Raw genomic sequence first — 11,365 nt, forward strand, 5'->3', positions numbered from 1 at the left:
TTGTATAATAAATACCTGCTCTCATCCTCCTTCACTGAAGCTGTTTTTCATTTTGATTGGTGATTTTAAAAAGCTCATTTCTTAGTTTTCTATTTTACCTCTAGGAAGGTTTTCCATTATGCAGTTCCTATAAATATATGAAAACAGAGATCACAATAAACCAATATATTTACTGAGACTAGAACATTCTTTCTTCTCAAATGAAATGATGCTGGTGCTATAAACAGCTGAAAATACTTTACTGAGGTATCAACAGCCTCAGGATCTGTATTAATGACAGGCTTGTGAGAGTGTGAAATGTCTCGTGGCTTTTCTCCAGGGTGTTTAAACAAATACACTGCTGAGAATAAGGGAATGATTTTACTTTTACTCTCACTTTGAGACTTTCAAATTTTTATTGACTTTACAGATATCTGTGCTGCTTTGCAGTCATGTAAGTGAGAGAAGCATCAAGCAGAGTCCACACATAGGATCAGGTCTGAAAGATCAGCTGGAACTAGTGTTATTAAAGGGAGCATTAGTAAACGCATTACACAATGACAAAAACCACATCCTAACTATATGACTTTTCCCTTCTTTTTTTTTGGCACCCAAGTAAATTTAGTTCCTTCAACATGATATTTAACAATTCTGAATAAATTAAAATAAACAAAAAAGCAAACCAGAAGAAAACAAGCAAGTCACAAAATTTGTATAGATCATTCCTTATGTTCTGAACTTGCTAGCAACCATTGATGTATTGCTCCAAAATCAGATTTGTTTTGTGAGTTGCTTTAATTCGGGGAGGGGAAATCTGTCCAATTATCTTTTTTATATTGTATTCAAATAAGAGGGTATGAGATAATCAGCGTTGAAAAGGATTTTGTGGTTCAAAAGATTAAAACAAGTAAAAGGGAACAAATTGCTTAAGGCATGAAGTATTAAAAAATCTGTCCATCAAAAGTTCAGACAGAGTCCCCAAAAGTGACACGTATCAATTCTCTAAACCTAATCCAGAATCTTTATTAGAAGGCTTAACTACTTATTTTGGTATGCACATGATTGTGCCTCTGAGGTGACCAGACAACCAAGTGAAAGTAAGGCTGCTGGGCACACAATGCCTTTGGGAACTGAAGTTACCTTGCTGCCAAAATAGAGGAACACAAAATAAGTAATAATGAAAATAACTTTGTCATAGTTTAAGCCCTTGCTCAAACTGGGGGGAAATTCCAATCAGGACTCAGTTTACTTCCACTTTTTCAAACAAATTTGCTCAGGGTTTTGTGACTGGCTTAACAATATATTTGTTGTTTGCCACTTCTGTCCGGTCACCCTGTAAAACAATTAGTGCATTTGTGAAAAGAATGCTAGCTGTATCTGTGACAGTAAGTCATTGACCTGGAAGTAGATTTGGAAGTGGAACTTACTGGTGTCCACGCCTGCAGAAGGAGGCTGTTTAGAGAATATCTATTGACAACTAACAGATGTGAAAGATTGTAGAAGAAGGATCCTGCATTTTGTGAAATTCAGGACTGAACAGGGAATCAGCATCCTACCCTGTAACATCCCAACCAAGACAATACTCTCAGGACTAACAGTGCCCTCAGAAGCAATGCACTGCAAATGCTGCCAAGCTCTGTGAGCCAAAACCAACATCATAGAAAAACAAGGAGTTGCAACTGCTCTTCCTTGCAAGAACTGAAAATGCACTGGAAGACTAAAGGATGAAGGTGGGATGGTATCACTCGAAAAGACAATAGTGGGAAAACGCTAGAAATTAATACTACCAGTATATCAAAACTATTAAGCTTTCAGTTTCACTTGGCATTTTCAATGACATTTCCTCAGCTAGAAGGTGAACTGTATTGTAAATACTCTGGAGTCACAGATCATTTGAGCAGCTTCAGTCTAAACAATGTTTGTTTGTGATTAGTTTTACAAGAGTGCATGGAATAATTTAAAATTGAGTACATGAAACATACTTTTGATAATCACATGTTGTCTCTATTCATGCTTGAATTTATATTCCCAATTATCTTCATCAACAAACATTTCCAGAATGCTTCTGACTTATCTATTAAAATATACTTGGTGCTAATCAAAACTGTGCATAACCTACTAATCATGCTGTCAGCTGCCACTAGCTCCACGGAGATGGCAAGATCATGGAAAAAAAAAACTAATTTAAATTGTATGGTTATTTAACCTTGAATTTTTTGATGGGTATATCACCTTAGAAGTGTTCAAAAGGCATGTAGCTGTGGCACCTAGGGACATAGTTTAGTGGTAAATATGGTGGGGCTGGGTTAGTGGCTGGTTTCAATGATCTTAGAGGCCATTTCCAACTCTTATGATTATATGACTCAATTCTATGTTTCCATATTTGTTCTAAAGGGCGGGAAAAAAAGGTACACTTAAGAGGCTGAGACAGAGGTTATCAGATGCTTCAACTGTGATCAGATTTCTAAATATTTGCACATGATAAAGTGCAGGCAAAGGCCCTTGCAAGACATGTTCCAGTGTGCTTTTTGTAAGTAGGACTTAATTAATTTCAATTTGCACTCAGAAAACAATTCCATGTCAATCAGAAAGTAGCAAATGCAAGACTGTTTTGCAGTGTAATATGCCAATAAACCACAAGTTTTTTCCACTTGAGAATAGTCTACCGTTATGAACTTGCTATTTTGTCTTACTGAATTATTTGTTATTGACTTCCATGCTGGTAGCACCCAGATGCTTGGAGACATCTCAAACAGTGACTGAATACATGATCATGCACACTCTCCAAAACACAATCTTACCTCAAATGTTCTGGTGTCAAGTATCAAGGTAAGAAATAGCTTTGGTTTTGGTTTGTTTGGTGTTTTTTTTTTTTTTTTTTACTCCTCAGAATAGAAATTAACACCTGGAAAGATCAGGGCTATTACAAGTCCTGCAATTGACCATGTGTAAGCAGGCAGAAATTTCCTGTTTTCAGAGGAACTCATGTGAACACAGCACAGGCCTGCAAGACCAGGTCCCAGTTCATCACTTAATGGCATTCCAAGACTTAGCTCCGTGCACACAGGGTGAGTCCAGCAATATGAGTTGATTAAAGGGATTGACAAAGACATGAGAGACATTCATAAAGAATCAGAGACTCACAAAATAAGCTGAGTTGGAAGGGACCCTCAAGGATAATCAAGTCCAACTCCTAAACCTGTGTACACTCTAAAAGTCACATCATGAGCTGAGAGCATTGTCCAAACCCTTGGATTCTGTCAGGCTTGGTGCTGGGACCACTTCCATGGGGAGCCTGTTCCAGTGTCCAACCATCCTTGAGGTGAAGAACATCTTTCCAATACCCAGCCTAACCCTCCCCTGACACAACTTCAGGCCATTCTCTCAAATCCTGTCACTGGTCCCCAGACTGAAGATATCAGTGCCTGCTCCTCCTCTTTGCCTCACAAGGAAGTTGAAGGCTCTGATGTGCTCTCCCTTCAGTCTCCTCCAGCTCCAACTATCATCACAACGGGTCAGGACCGGGTAATAAGACACATAGACTCCCAAAGCCTTTACAGAAGGCTGATTTTCTTTATTAGAAACCCATGCTTTTTATACCCTAACTTGCTACAGGTGGACCTGATTGGTCCTTTAATTAAAACACCATCACCATTGGCTAATTAAGAAGCCACCCTTTTAGTAAACATATCCCCATAACACATTCCACATGTTCACAACACAGGTGCAGCAAGTTAAGATAAGAATTGTTTATCATTCTTTTCTCTTATCTTCTCACAGCCTTTCCCAGAACAATGCCTGGGAATGCTGTCTGTTGCTCTCTGTGACCAGAGAGCTGCTGCCACACCCAACAGACCAAGTGACCTCAGCCATATGGCTTCACCTCAAGGTGATTTACCATCCTTGTGGCCCTCCTTTGCATGTTTCCCAATATCTTAATGTCTTTTCTATATTGTGGTGCCCAAACCTGTATACAGGACTCAATTTTTCAGTGTTGTATTTGGTTTGCTTTGTTTGTTGTTTTGTTTTATTTTCATTTAGGCATTCATGTCTCACTAGTTAAAATACTAAACCTCTGCAATGATTGCATAGGGTTTGTTGAAGACACGATATATTGATAGTGATAGCTTTCAAAAAGTATTCATCAATCAATAAGGAAACAGCAGGGTGAGGAAGTGTAATAGCGTTTCTCCAAAAATCCTCATGCCTCGGTACAGCTTGTGTTGGAATCAAAGACCAAATAACTTTTTCTTATAATAATCACTGACTGCAGTGGAAGCACAGAACAAAGGAATTTTCTCCTTGGATCCATATTTCTAAAAGCTCCTTGGCTGTTTCACAATCACTGCTGATCATGAGTGCACTCAAGCTCTGGTTTGCTGCTGTTCATAGAGAGAATGGAAAACTTGTTGGGGTAAGAACCTCCTTCAAACCAATTTATTGCCTCATTAAATAGTGAGAAGGTAGGGTTCTACCAAGGGATAAAAATCCTAACCCTCAGATATTGGCTATAGCCATATAAGAAATTATTTTTAAGTCTATAGTAATATAAAAAGTTAATCTCTCTATTCTTGCCCCATAGTAAAAGAAGAAGGGGTAAAACTTGAAATATCAGGTACCTCCCTGATAAGTATCTCACTTCTCTTCTCCACCCACATAGGCAAACATCTACATAGGTCTTATGGATACATACCCATGTGCTGTTAAGAAAAGAGGGTTAGAAATATCAGATTTCTAGTTAGATCTGTTTGCAACTATTTTGTTCAAGACACTAAAGTTTTGTAAAAGTGAGGCTACAACACCCGCTTATTTTCATCAATTAAGTATAAAGTTCAGCACTGTGTATACAGCTATTTCTAGGAAATAGATACATCAGATTGTTGTTTGTTTTTTTTTTTTCAGAGAAAGGGCTGAAAGTTCATGTCATATTCCAAAAAAAACTGTGGAAGACACACACAAAAAAAAAAAAGCAGAAGAGAGATACAATCTTGGTGTGGATGGTGATGAACAATGGTAGAAAATACACATACCCAGTTTTCAGAAGTGCAGTGCCATGCCCACAGCTGCTCATGGTAAGACAGTTGCACTAAAAATGTTCCATTAGGTGCAAGTTGAACATACACCAATAATATTGGCAGAAGATCTGAAAAGTCCATACAACTCAAAAGCTGGCTAGAAGTGTGATACTTTAAAACCAGTAAAAGTCATATTCTGTCTCCAAAGTATGGATATGAACCTCAGCAGGATGATTCTGTCAGGTTTAAATTAAACCTAATCATAACACATGCGGATTGGGAAGAGGTGCTGGAGGAAGGGTAGCAATCATGGTGAGTTATTAAAAAATATGTAGGTAAACACATATTAAATATTAACTTTACTTCTACCATCCTTCATATATTAAACGCAAATAAATGCAAACACAGAGGTACCAATGATATTTGCCATTCTACAAAGCTATTCAACAGATTTCTTTAATATAGAGTTTGAATTATATGAGAAGAGCAGAATAAATTATGTGAGCAGTGGCTTAGGATGAGCTTAAGAAAGCTAAGAAGTCTCCAAGTCATTGTTAAGGTATCTTACAGTACAGAAAAAGAAGAGGAATAAGAATGGCAAATTAAGAGATTTGTTTAAAAGCAGGGGAAAGAAGGCCAGTGGTATCCTGGCTTGTATCAAGAATAATGTGGCCAACAGGACCAAGGAAGAGATTGCCTTCCTGTACTCAGCACTGGTGAGGTCACACCTTGAGTCCTGTCCAGTTCTGGGCCTCTGCACTGCAAGAAAGACACGGAGGTGCTGGAGCTGGTCCAGAGAAGGGCAACAGAACTGGGGAACACTTGGAGCACAAGTCTTGTGAGGCGTGGCTGTGGGTACAGGGGTTGTTTAGCCTCGAGATAAAAGGAGGCTCGGAGGTGACCTTTTCACTCTCTACATCAACCCGAAAGGAGGCTGTAGCCATGTGGGGGTAAGTTTCTCCTCACAGGCAACCAGCGACAGGAGAAGAGGACATTCTTGCCTTCTGGAAAGCCCCTTTATCCAACCAACCTCCTGCCATCAAAGAAGTTTTCAATACTAACCTCTTTTTCTCCAATCATATTCAATGAGGGCTCTTCTGTCCATTAATAGCCTGGACTTAGCCCATTTTCTTGCCTTTTTTTTCCTTACTTCCTTGGAATCTTTCCCTGCTCCTGGCAGAGGGTCTTCTTGCTGTCTCAAGGGTTTCCTCTGCACTGAACCATTCCTCTGCTGCTTCATTTTTTTCTGCTGCTTTGTCCCTATCTATTCCAATTTTTAACCCTCCTATTACTGGTCTGTTTGTTCCCAGTTTTGCTCAGTACTCAGGTCTTCAACCCTTCCACCCACATTTGTGTTTCTGCCTTTGAGCCTCATTCCTTTGCACCCTATCTGGTCCTACCACAATTCCAGCTGTATTCAGAAAAAATGAGTCCCTAACAGGACAGGCTGATTGCTATTGTACAGATAGCCTCACCATATAATTTGCAAAACACCAGAGGGACAGTGGTTTTAGCAATGCTAGTTGGCAATCCCAGAGATTGCATAAGGTCCAAAAAATCTTTAGGAAGCCTTAGGAAGAATTTCTAAAAAATCCAGTCCCTCAATTACACTGATATGTTCTCCATGTAAGGTCCGCTGCTGTCTGTGCTTACATTCTATTAATGTATTAATGACTGGAAAAAGAAATGTGGTTTTCTTGATAAGAGAGGGAAGATGGGAGAGCAACTAGACTGCTCTTTGAATCTTTTTGAGGCACAATGTTCTCATGTGACTCTGTGTAAATAATGGTGTTTCTCTCTCTGTTTCTCATGCTTCCATTCAGTATGAAATGAGCGAGATGGTTTTCTTGCCTCACTGAATTGTTGTAAGGATGAATACATTACAGGTTATAAAGGGCTCTGTGACAACGTCAGTGTGGCGCGGTGAGTGCCTAGGAAACAAACACAATTTATTACTCTTATCCCCAAAGCCTAACAGTTTTCTGGTAGCAATATGCAGAAACATTTTCAATAGCTTTTTTTAGCATATATTCCCTTTTCTTTCATACAGTAGTTGCATTTACATATTCCTCATGCATAATTACAGAAATATGCTACAATATTTGATGGGATGGAGAAGACCCAGGTTCCTGCAGCTCAGGAAAGGTCATTAGAATGATTTAGATTCCCTTTGGCATTAAATAGGGCTGTTTATTCTGTTAGTAAGAAGAACATTTCGTAAACATCATTCATATTCTGAATGAGTATACGTATCATACCTTTGAGTCTCATGATTTTCTTTCCTCTCAAAAAAATTATGAAGAGTGTGAAATCCAGAAAAATACCGTGGGCGTCACTCCAAGTTCTTGCACACTTTACATTAATATTAATTTTTGCAATTGCTATTGGGACTTCATATGAACTAAAGGGGCTTCAGGGTATTGATGGAGGTCACATTTTGGTGACAACTTCTTGTAAATGTTACTTAGAGGCTACTGGCCTTAGTCCAATACCTTAAGAGATTTCTCATTTGGCTTCACATTTTTATGAGAGATAAACTAGTCTCATAGAAGCAGATTAATTTATGAACAGTCAGGTTTCTCCTCACCTCACTCCTCAAAGCCTAAAACCCAGCACTTAATGTTTAAATCCTTGTTCTAACCTGCAGTACCATGTATGTTTCCCCTTAAGGAAAAAATTGAAAGATTCCAGCTTTTCTCTAAATTAAGTTAATAAAAAAATTTATCATGATTTAATTCACTGTGGGAGATCGCTACAAATTGCTACAGATATGATTGCTCAAGATTCCAGGCACTCATCTGATGTATGGAAGTTGTTAGATATTGTAAGTGGTCAGAACCACTAACTGTTTGCATAGGATATCTGACAAAAAACCCCAGTGTGAATAAAAGACCCTCACATATCCACTTCTCTCAGTGTAGATATGTCAATAAGTGCAGCTGAATTCTTTTTTAAAATGAAGAAAAATGAAAGAGGCCAAGGTTGATGCTTTCTCAGAACTTTATGGTAGATTGTGTTTATGGCATTTTTCTCCAATGAACATGTGGAAGACTACTAATAAACTAATATTTTTTTCATAAAACAGTTCCTTTTTCATCACACAAAAAAACATTTCTTGTTTTTCAGATGGACTGATGAAATAAAAAAAGCAATTTATTGTTCTTGATAAAAATCAATCAGTATAGCATGTGCAAGGACATTGAAGTTCATTCCACAAAGAAACTACATCATACTTTGAATCTGCCAACCTTGAGAATATGTCCTTAATTTTTAGCCAGACTTTTTAACACAGTGGATAAAAATAGGCGTTTAGGTAACCTGGAAAATTAGCTTTGTAGAGAGCAGGCTTATAATCACAGAAAATAAAGACAGCAACAACTTTCCCAAAGACTTTGTAGATACTGGAGAAGTGCAGTATTTTGTGCATTAATTATTGTATTTCCCATTGCAAATCCCTTGTAACGTTTTTGGGAAACTTTCCCTACAGCCTGCCATCTGTCCCACAGCATCAGGAGAGGCTGTGATTCTGTGCTGTGGAAGACACGGTGTCGGTCAGGGTTGCTGCTGAGAAAAGGAAATCTTTTGGAACATCTGCAGAATCTGAAGCTGGAGAATTTTGGCTGGTGGGGTTGCCCAGGACGTGCAATTTACTATTTCAATCTGTTGAAAACTCATAATAAGAAGGTTTAATTGCATCATTTGGAAGTATTCTTTATGAAGGAGGACATATCTTAATAATAGCTTAGCTCAGAGTTGTTCAGTTCATACTGATTTGAGTATCTACAATTCCATCGTATAAATGACATTGAAAAATGGGGAAGGGATGTCTTTCTGCCTTTCTCACTTACCATTTGTTTAATTTGAATTTAGGTCTAGGGACAGGGATGTTATGCTTCAGGCTTTATGCCCTTTAATTTTTGCTCAGCTCCTGACGGAAGCTGCTACATCTGGACACCTGTCTTCTGATCCCCCATCTGCCCTTTGCTGCCTTTCATGGGACTCAGGCAGCAGTCGGGGCAGCAGCTGAAACATGGGCAGGACAGGTAAAAGGGATGGGTTTGACAAAGGCTGGGCTGGGGGGGAAAGCAAATCTCCCGGTTTCCACTGCCTGAAAAGCCTGTGTTGCTACCTCAGCTCTCCCGGGCATGCCAGCACCACAGAAAAGAGCACATCATGGTTACAGCATCCTCCTGTCCTGCTCTGCTGCCTAACAGCCATGCACACAAAGCATAACACTCCTGAATACTCTGCTACTATCACAACCAAGTTCATACACCCCTCATGCATATCTCTCCAACCCCCTTATCCACAGACTTACCCCAGCAGCCCTGGCCTCCCTCTCTGATGTACTCAGAACAGGCAAAGTTTGCGTTTATCAGTGTCTTTCCATAATGCTGCTTGTGGAAGGGCAGATTAACCATAGACTGAAATTAATTGGCATGTGAAATTATTTGAAAAATGCAAATTAGTCCATCAAATCATTTGAAATGTCATGCATGGTGCAGCACAAAATTTGGCAGGGAGGAGGAGTGATTATCACAGGTAGACAAGCCAGCAGATGGCTGAGTGCTCTGAAAGAGTGGCTGTGAGAAAAGGATGTTGTTCATTGCTCCTGGACTGCCTCTTTCCATGTTAATAAAAAACTGTGAATACAGCAATAAAAATGTCAATCAGCTTTTTGTTGTACTGGGGCATTAACATAACACTGATAACTGCATAACCACAATACTACCACGCACTTATCTCTGCAGGGTCAACTCAAACTTTAATGTTTCCAAAGCTGTAAATGGGACCTGGTAAAGGAAGGTGTGGTTTTAGTGGGAGAGTAATGATGCTCATTGTTTTCCACATTTGCTATTCCTTGGTGATTCAACAAATTAGAAAACATTTTAACTGTAAATAATATTACTCTTCCTAAGGGAATGGATGGTGCCTATGTAGAAATGTGCATAGTGTCTGGTTAGAGAGTTGTGATGTTCCTACAGTGCAGAAAAAGGAGCTAAAACCAGATGGGATCAACCTCAGAAATGAAACTGGGGCATGAAGCAGGTGGCAGATGAAAGTGCCTGTGTAAGAAAGTCCAGATGGTAAGAACTGTAGATATGCTGTGCTGGGGAAGCTGGACCTTCATGCCAGGACCCCTGGTACCTGCATTTCATCTTACAGTCTGCCTGAATTCAGCCTAGCCTCAGACTGCCCACAAAACCCTCTGGCCCCCTTCTGTCCCCCCCACAGCCTGCACCAGGAGGATGGGGAGACCTTCCAAGGACAGTCATGGGCCCTTGTGACTGCTTGAAGTAACCTCAAAAAAGGGGGAGAAAAAGCCTTCTCAGGAGTAGAAAAAGGAAGGAAGGTTGCTGCAGTGCTGGGTCTCATGGTACCCTTCCTGCTATGAGTGCAGACAGTCAGCAGTCTCAGATTTGAAGGTGTCCCATGGATTAGACCACACTCAGAGAAGACTTCCACATAGAGAAACTTCCTGGAGTCATGCCTGACTCTGATAGAAACTGCAGTACCCCTGAAGGAAAAAATACTTCTGCTTGAAGGCAGGAGGATAAGGTGGAAAGTGTCCCATAGAGGCTTGTATTTGAAAGGGACAGTGTTTGCATTTCCTCTGATCCATAATGCACACATCCCACAAGCCAGACACCCAGTGTGGTGGTTGCCACCATACTTGGAGTAACCTTCCCTGGAGTAGATGACATATGTAAAGTATTTTTAGGCATTCATATCCATAGATATCTGTGGAGATCTCAACACCTGACTGGACATGGTCTTGGGCAGCCAGCCCTCAGCGATTCTACTTGAAAAAGGGGTTTGGATTAGGCAATATCTAGAGGCCCCTTCCAACCTCAACCTTTCTAATTCTTAGTCTAGAAGCTGACATGAGGTATAGTGTTAAATAACCACCTACAAGTGGTTTGAAAAATGCTTTGAATAATGGAGTAGATGAAGTGCCAGCTGGTCAGCATGATATTCCCACAGTCTGGATTTATGGTATCATATATTTGAAATCAGACTTCTCTATGTCTGCCTAACCCAAAAAAAGCAGTTCTGTCATATACAGCTCCACAAAAAGACAAATTACTTTCCATGGCTGAGAGAACATAATCTTCAAGTTCATTTCTAAACCTGGAATCTTGTATCAAAAGAATAAAAACCTCATTATTTCATCTCTTCTCAATCTGAACAGAAGAATATTTTCCAACACACTAACACGTGAAAACTTTGAGAAATCAGGATGGCACTAATCAGTATTTATTTACGCAAAAAATGTATGGTCAAAAGAATAGTAGATTATGGAGATAACAGAAGATATATCAATATACTATTAGTGTTCAATATTATTTATAACTGTATTTGGGATTTAT

The 11,365-nt window shown here is 39.5% G+C and overlaps 1 long non-coding RNA gene across 3 annotated transcripts in view; it reads right to left on the reverse strand.

Annotated features, from left to right (window-relative positions):
- The window catches only part of LOC137470977 (uncharacterized), a 40,128-nt gene extending 30,330 nt beyond the window's left edge, over nt 1–9,798 (reverse strand). Inside the window, exons 1-2 of one of the 3 annotated variants that reach the window (XR_010997334.1) lie at nt 9,313–9,798; nt 16–127 (exon numbers count right to left, since the gene is read on the reverse strand). This is a non-coding gene — a long non-coding RNA (uncharacterized lncRNA). The remainder of the gene's footprint in view (nt 1–15; nt 128–9,312) is intronic. The other 2 variants (XR_010997333.1, XR_010997335.1) reach the window with 2 other exon arrangements.
- Between the last annotated feature and the right edge of the window lie 1,567 nt (nt 9,799–11,365).

This window comes from Anomalospiza imberbis, chromosome 3 (assembly GCF_031753505.1).
Source record: "Anomalospiza imberbis isolate Cuckoo-Finch-1a 21T00152 chromosome 3, ASM3175350v1, whole genome shotgun sequence".
Taxonomy (NCBI): domain Eukaryota; kingdom Metazoa; phylum Chordata; class Aves; order Passeriformes; family Viduidae; genus Anomalospiza; species Anomalospiza imberbis.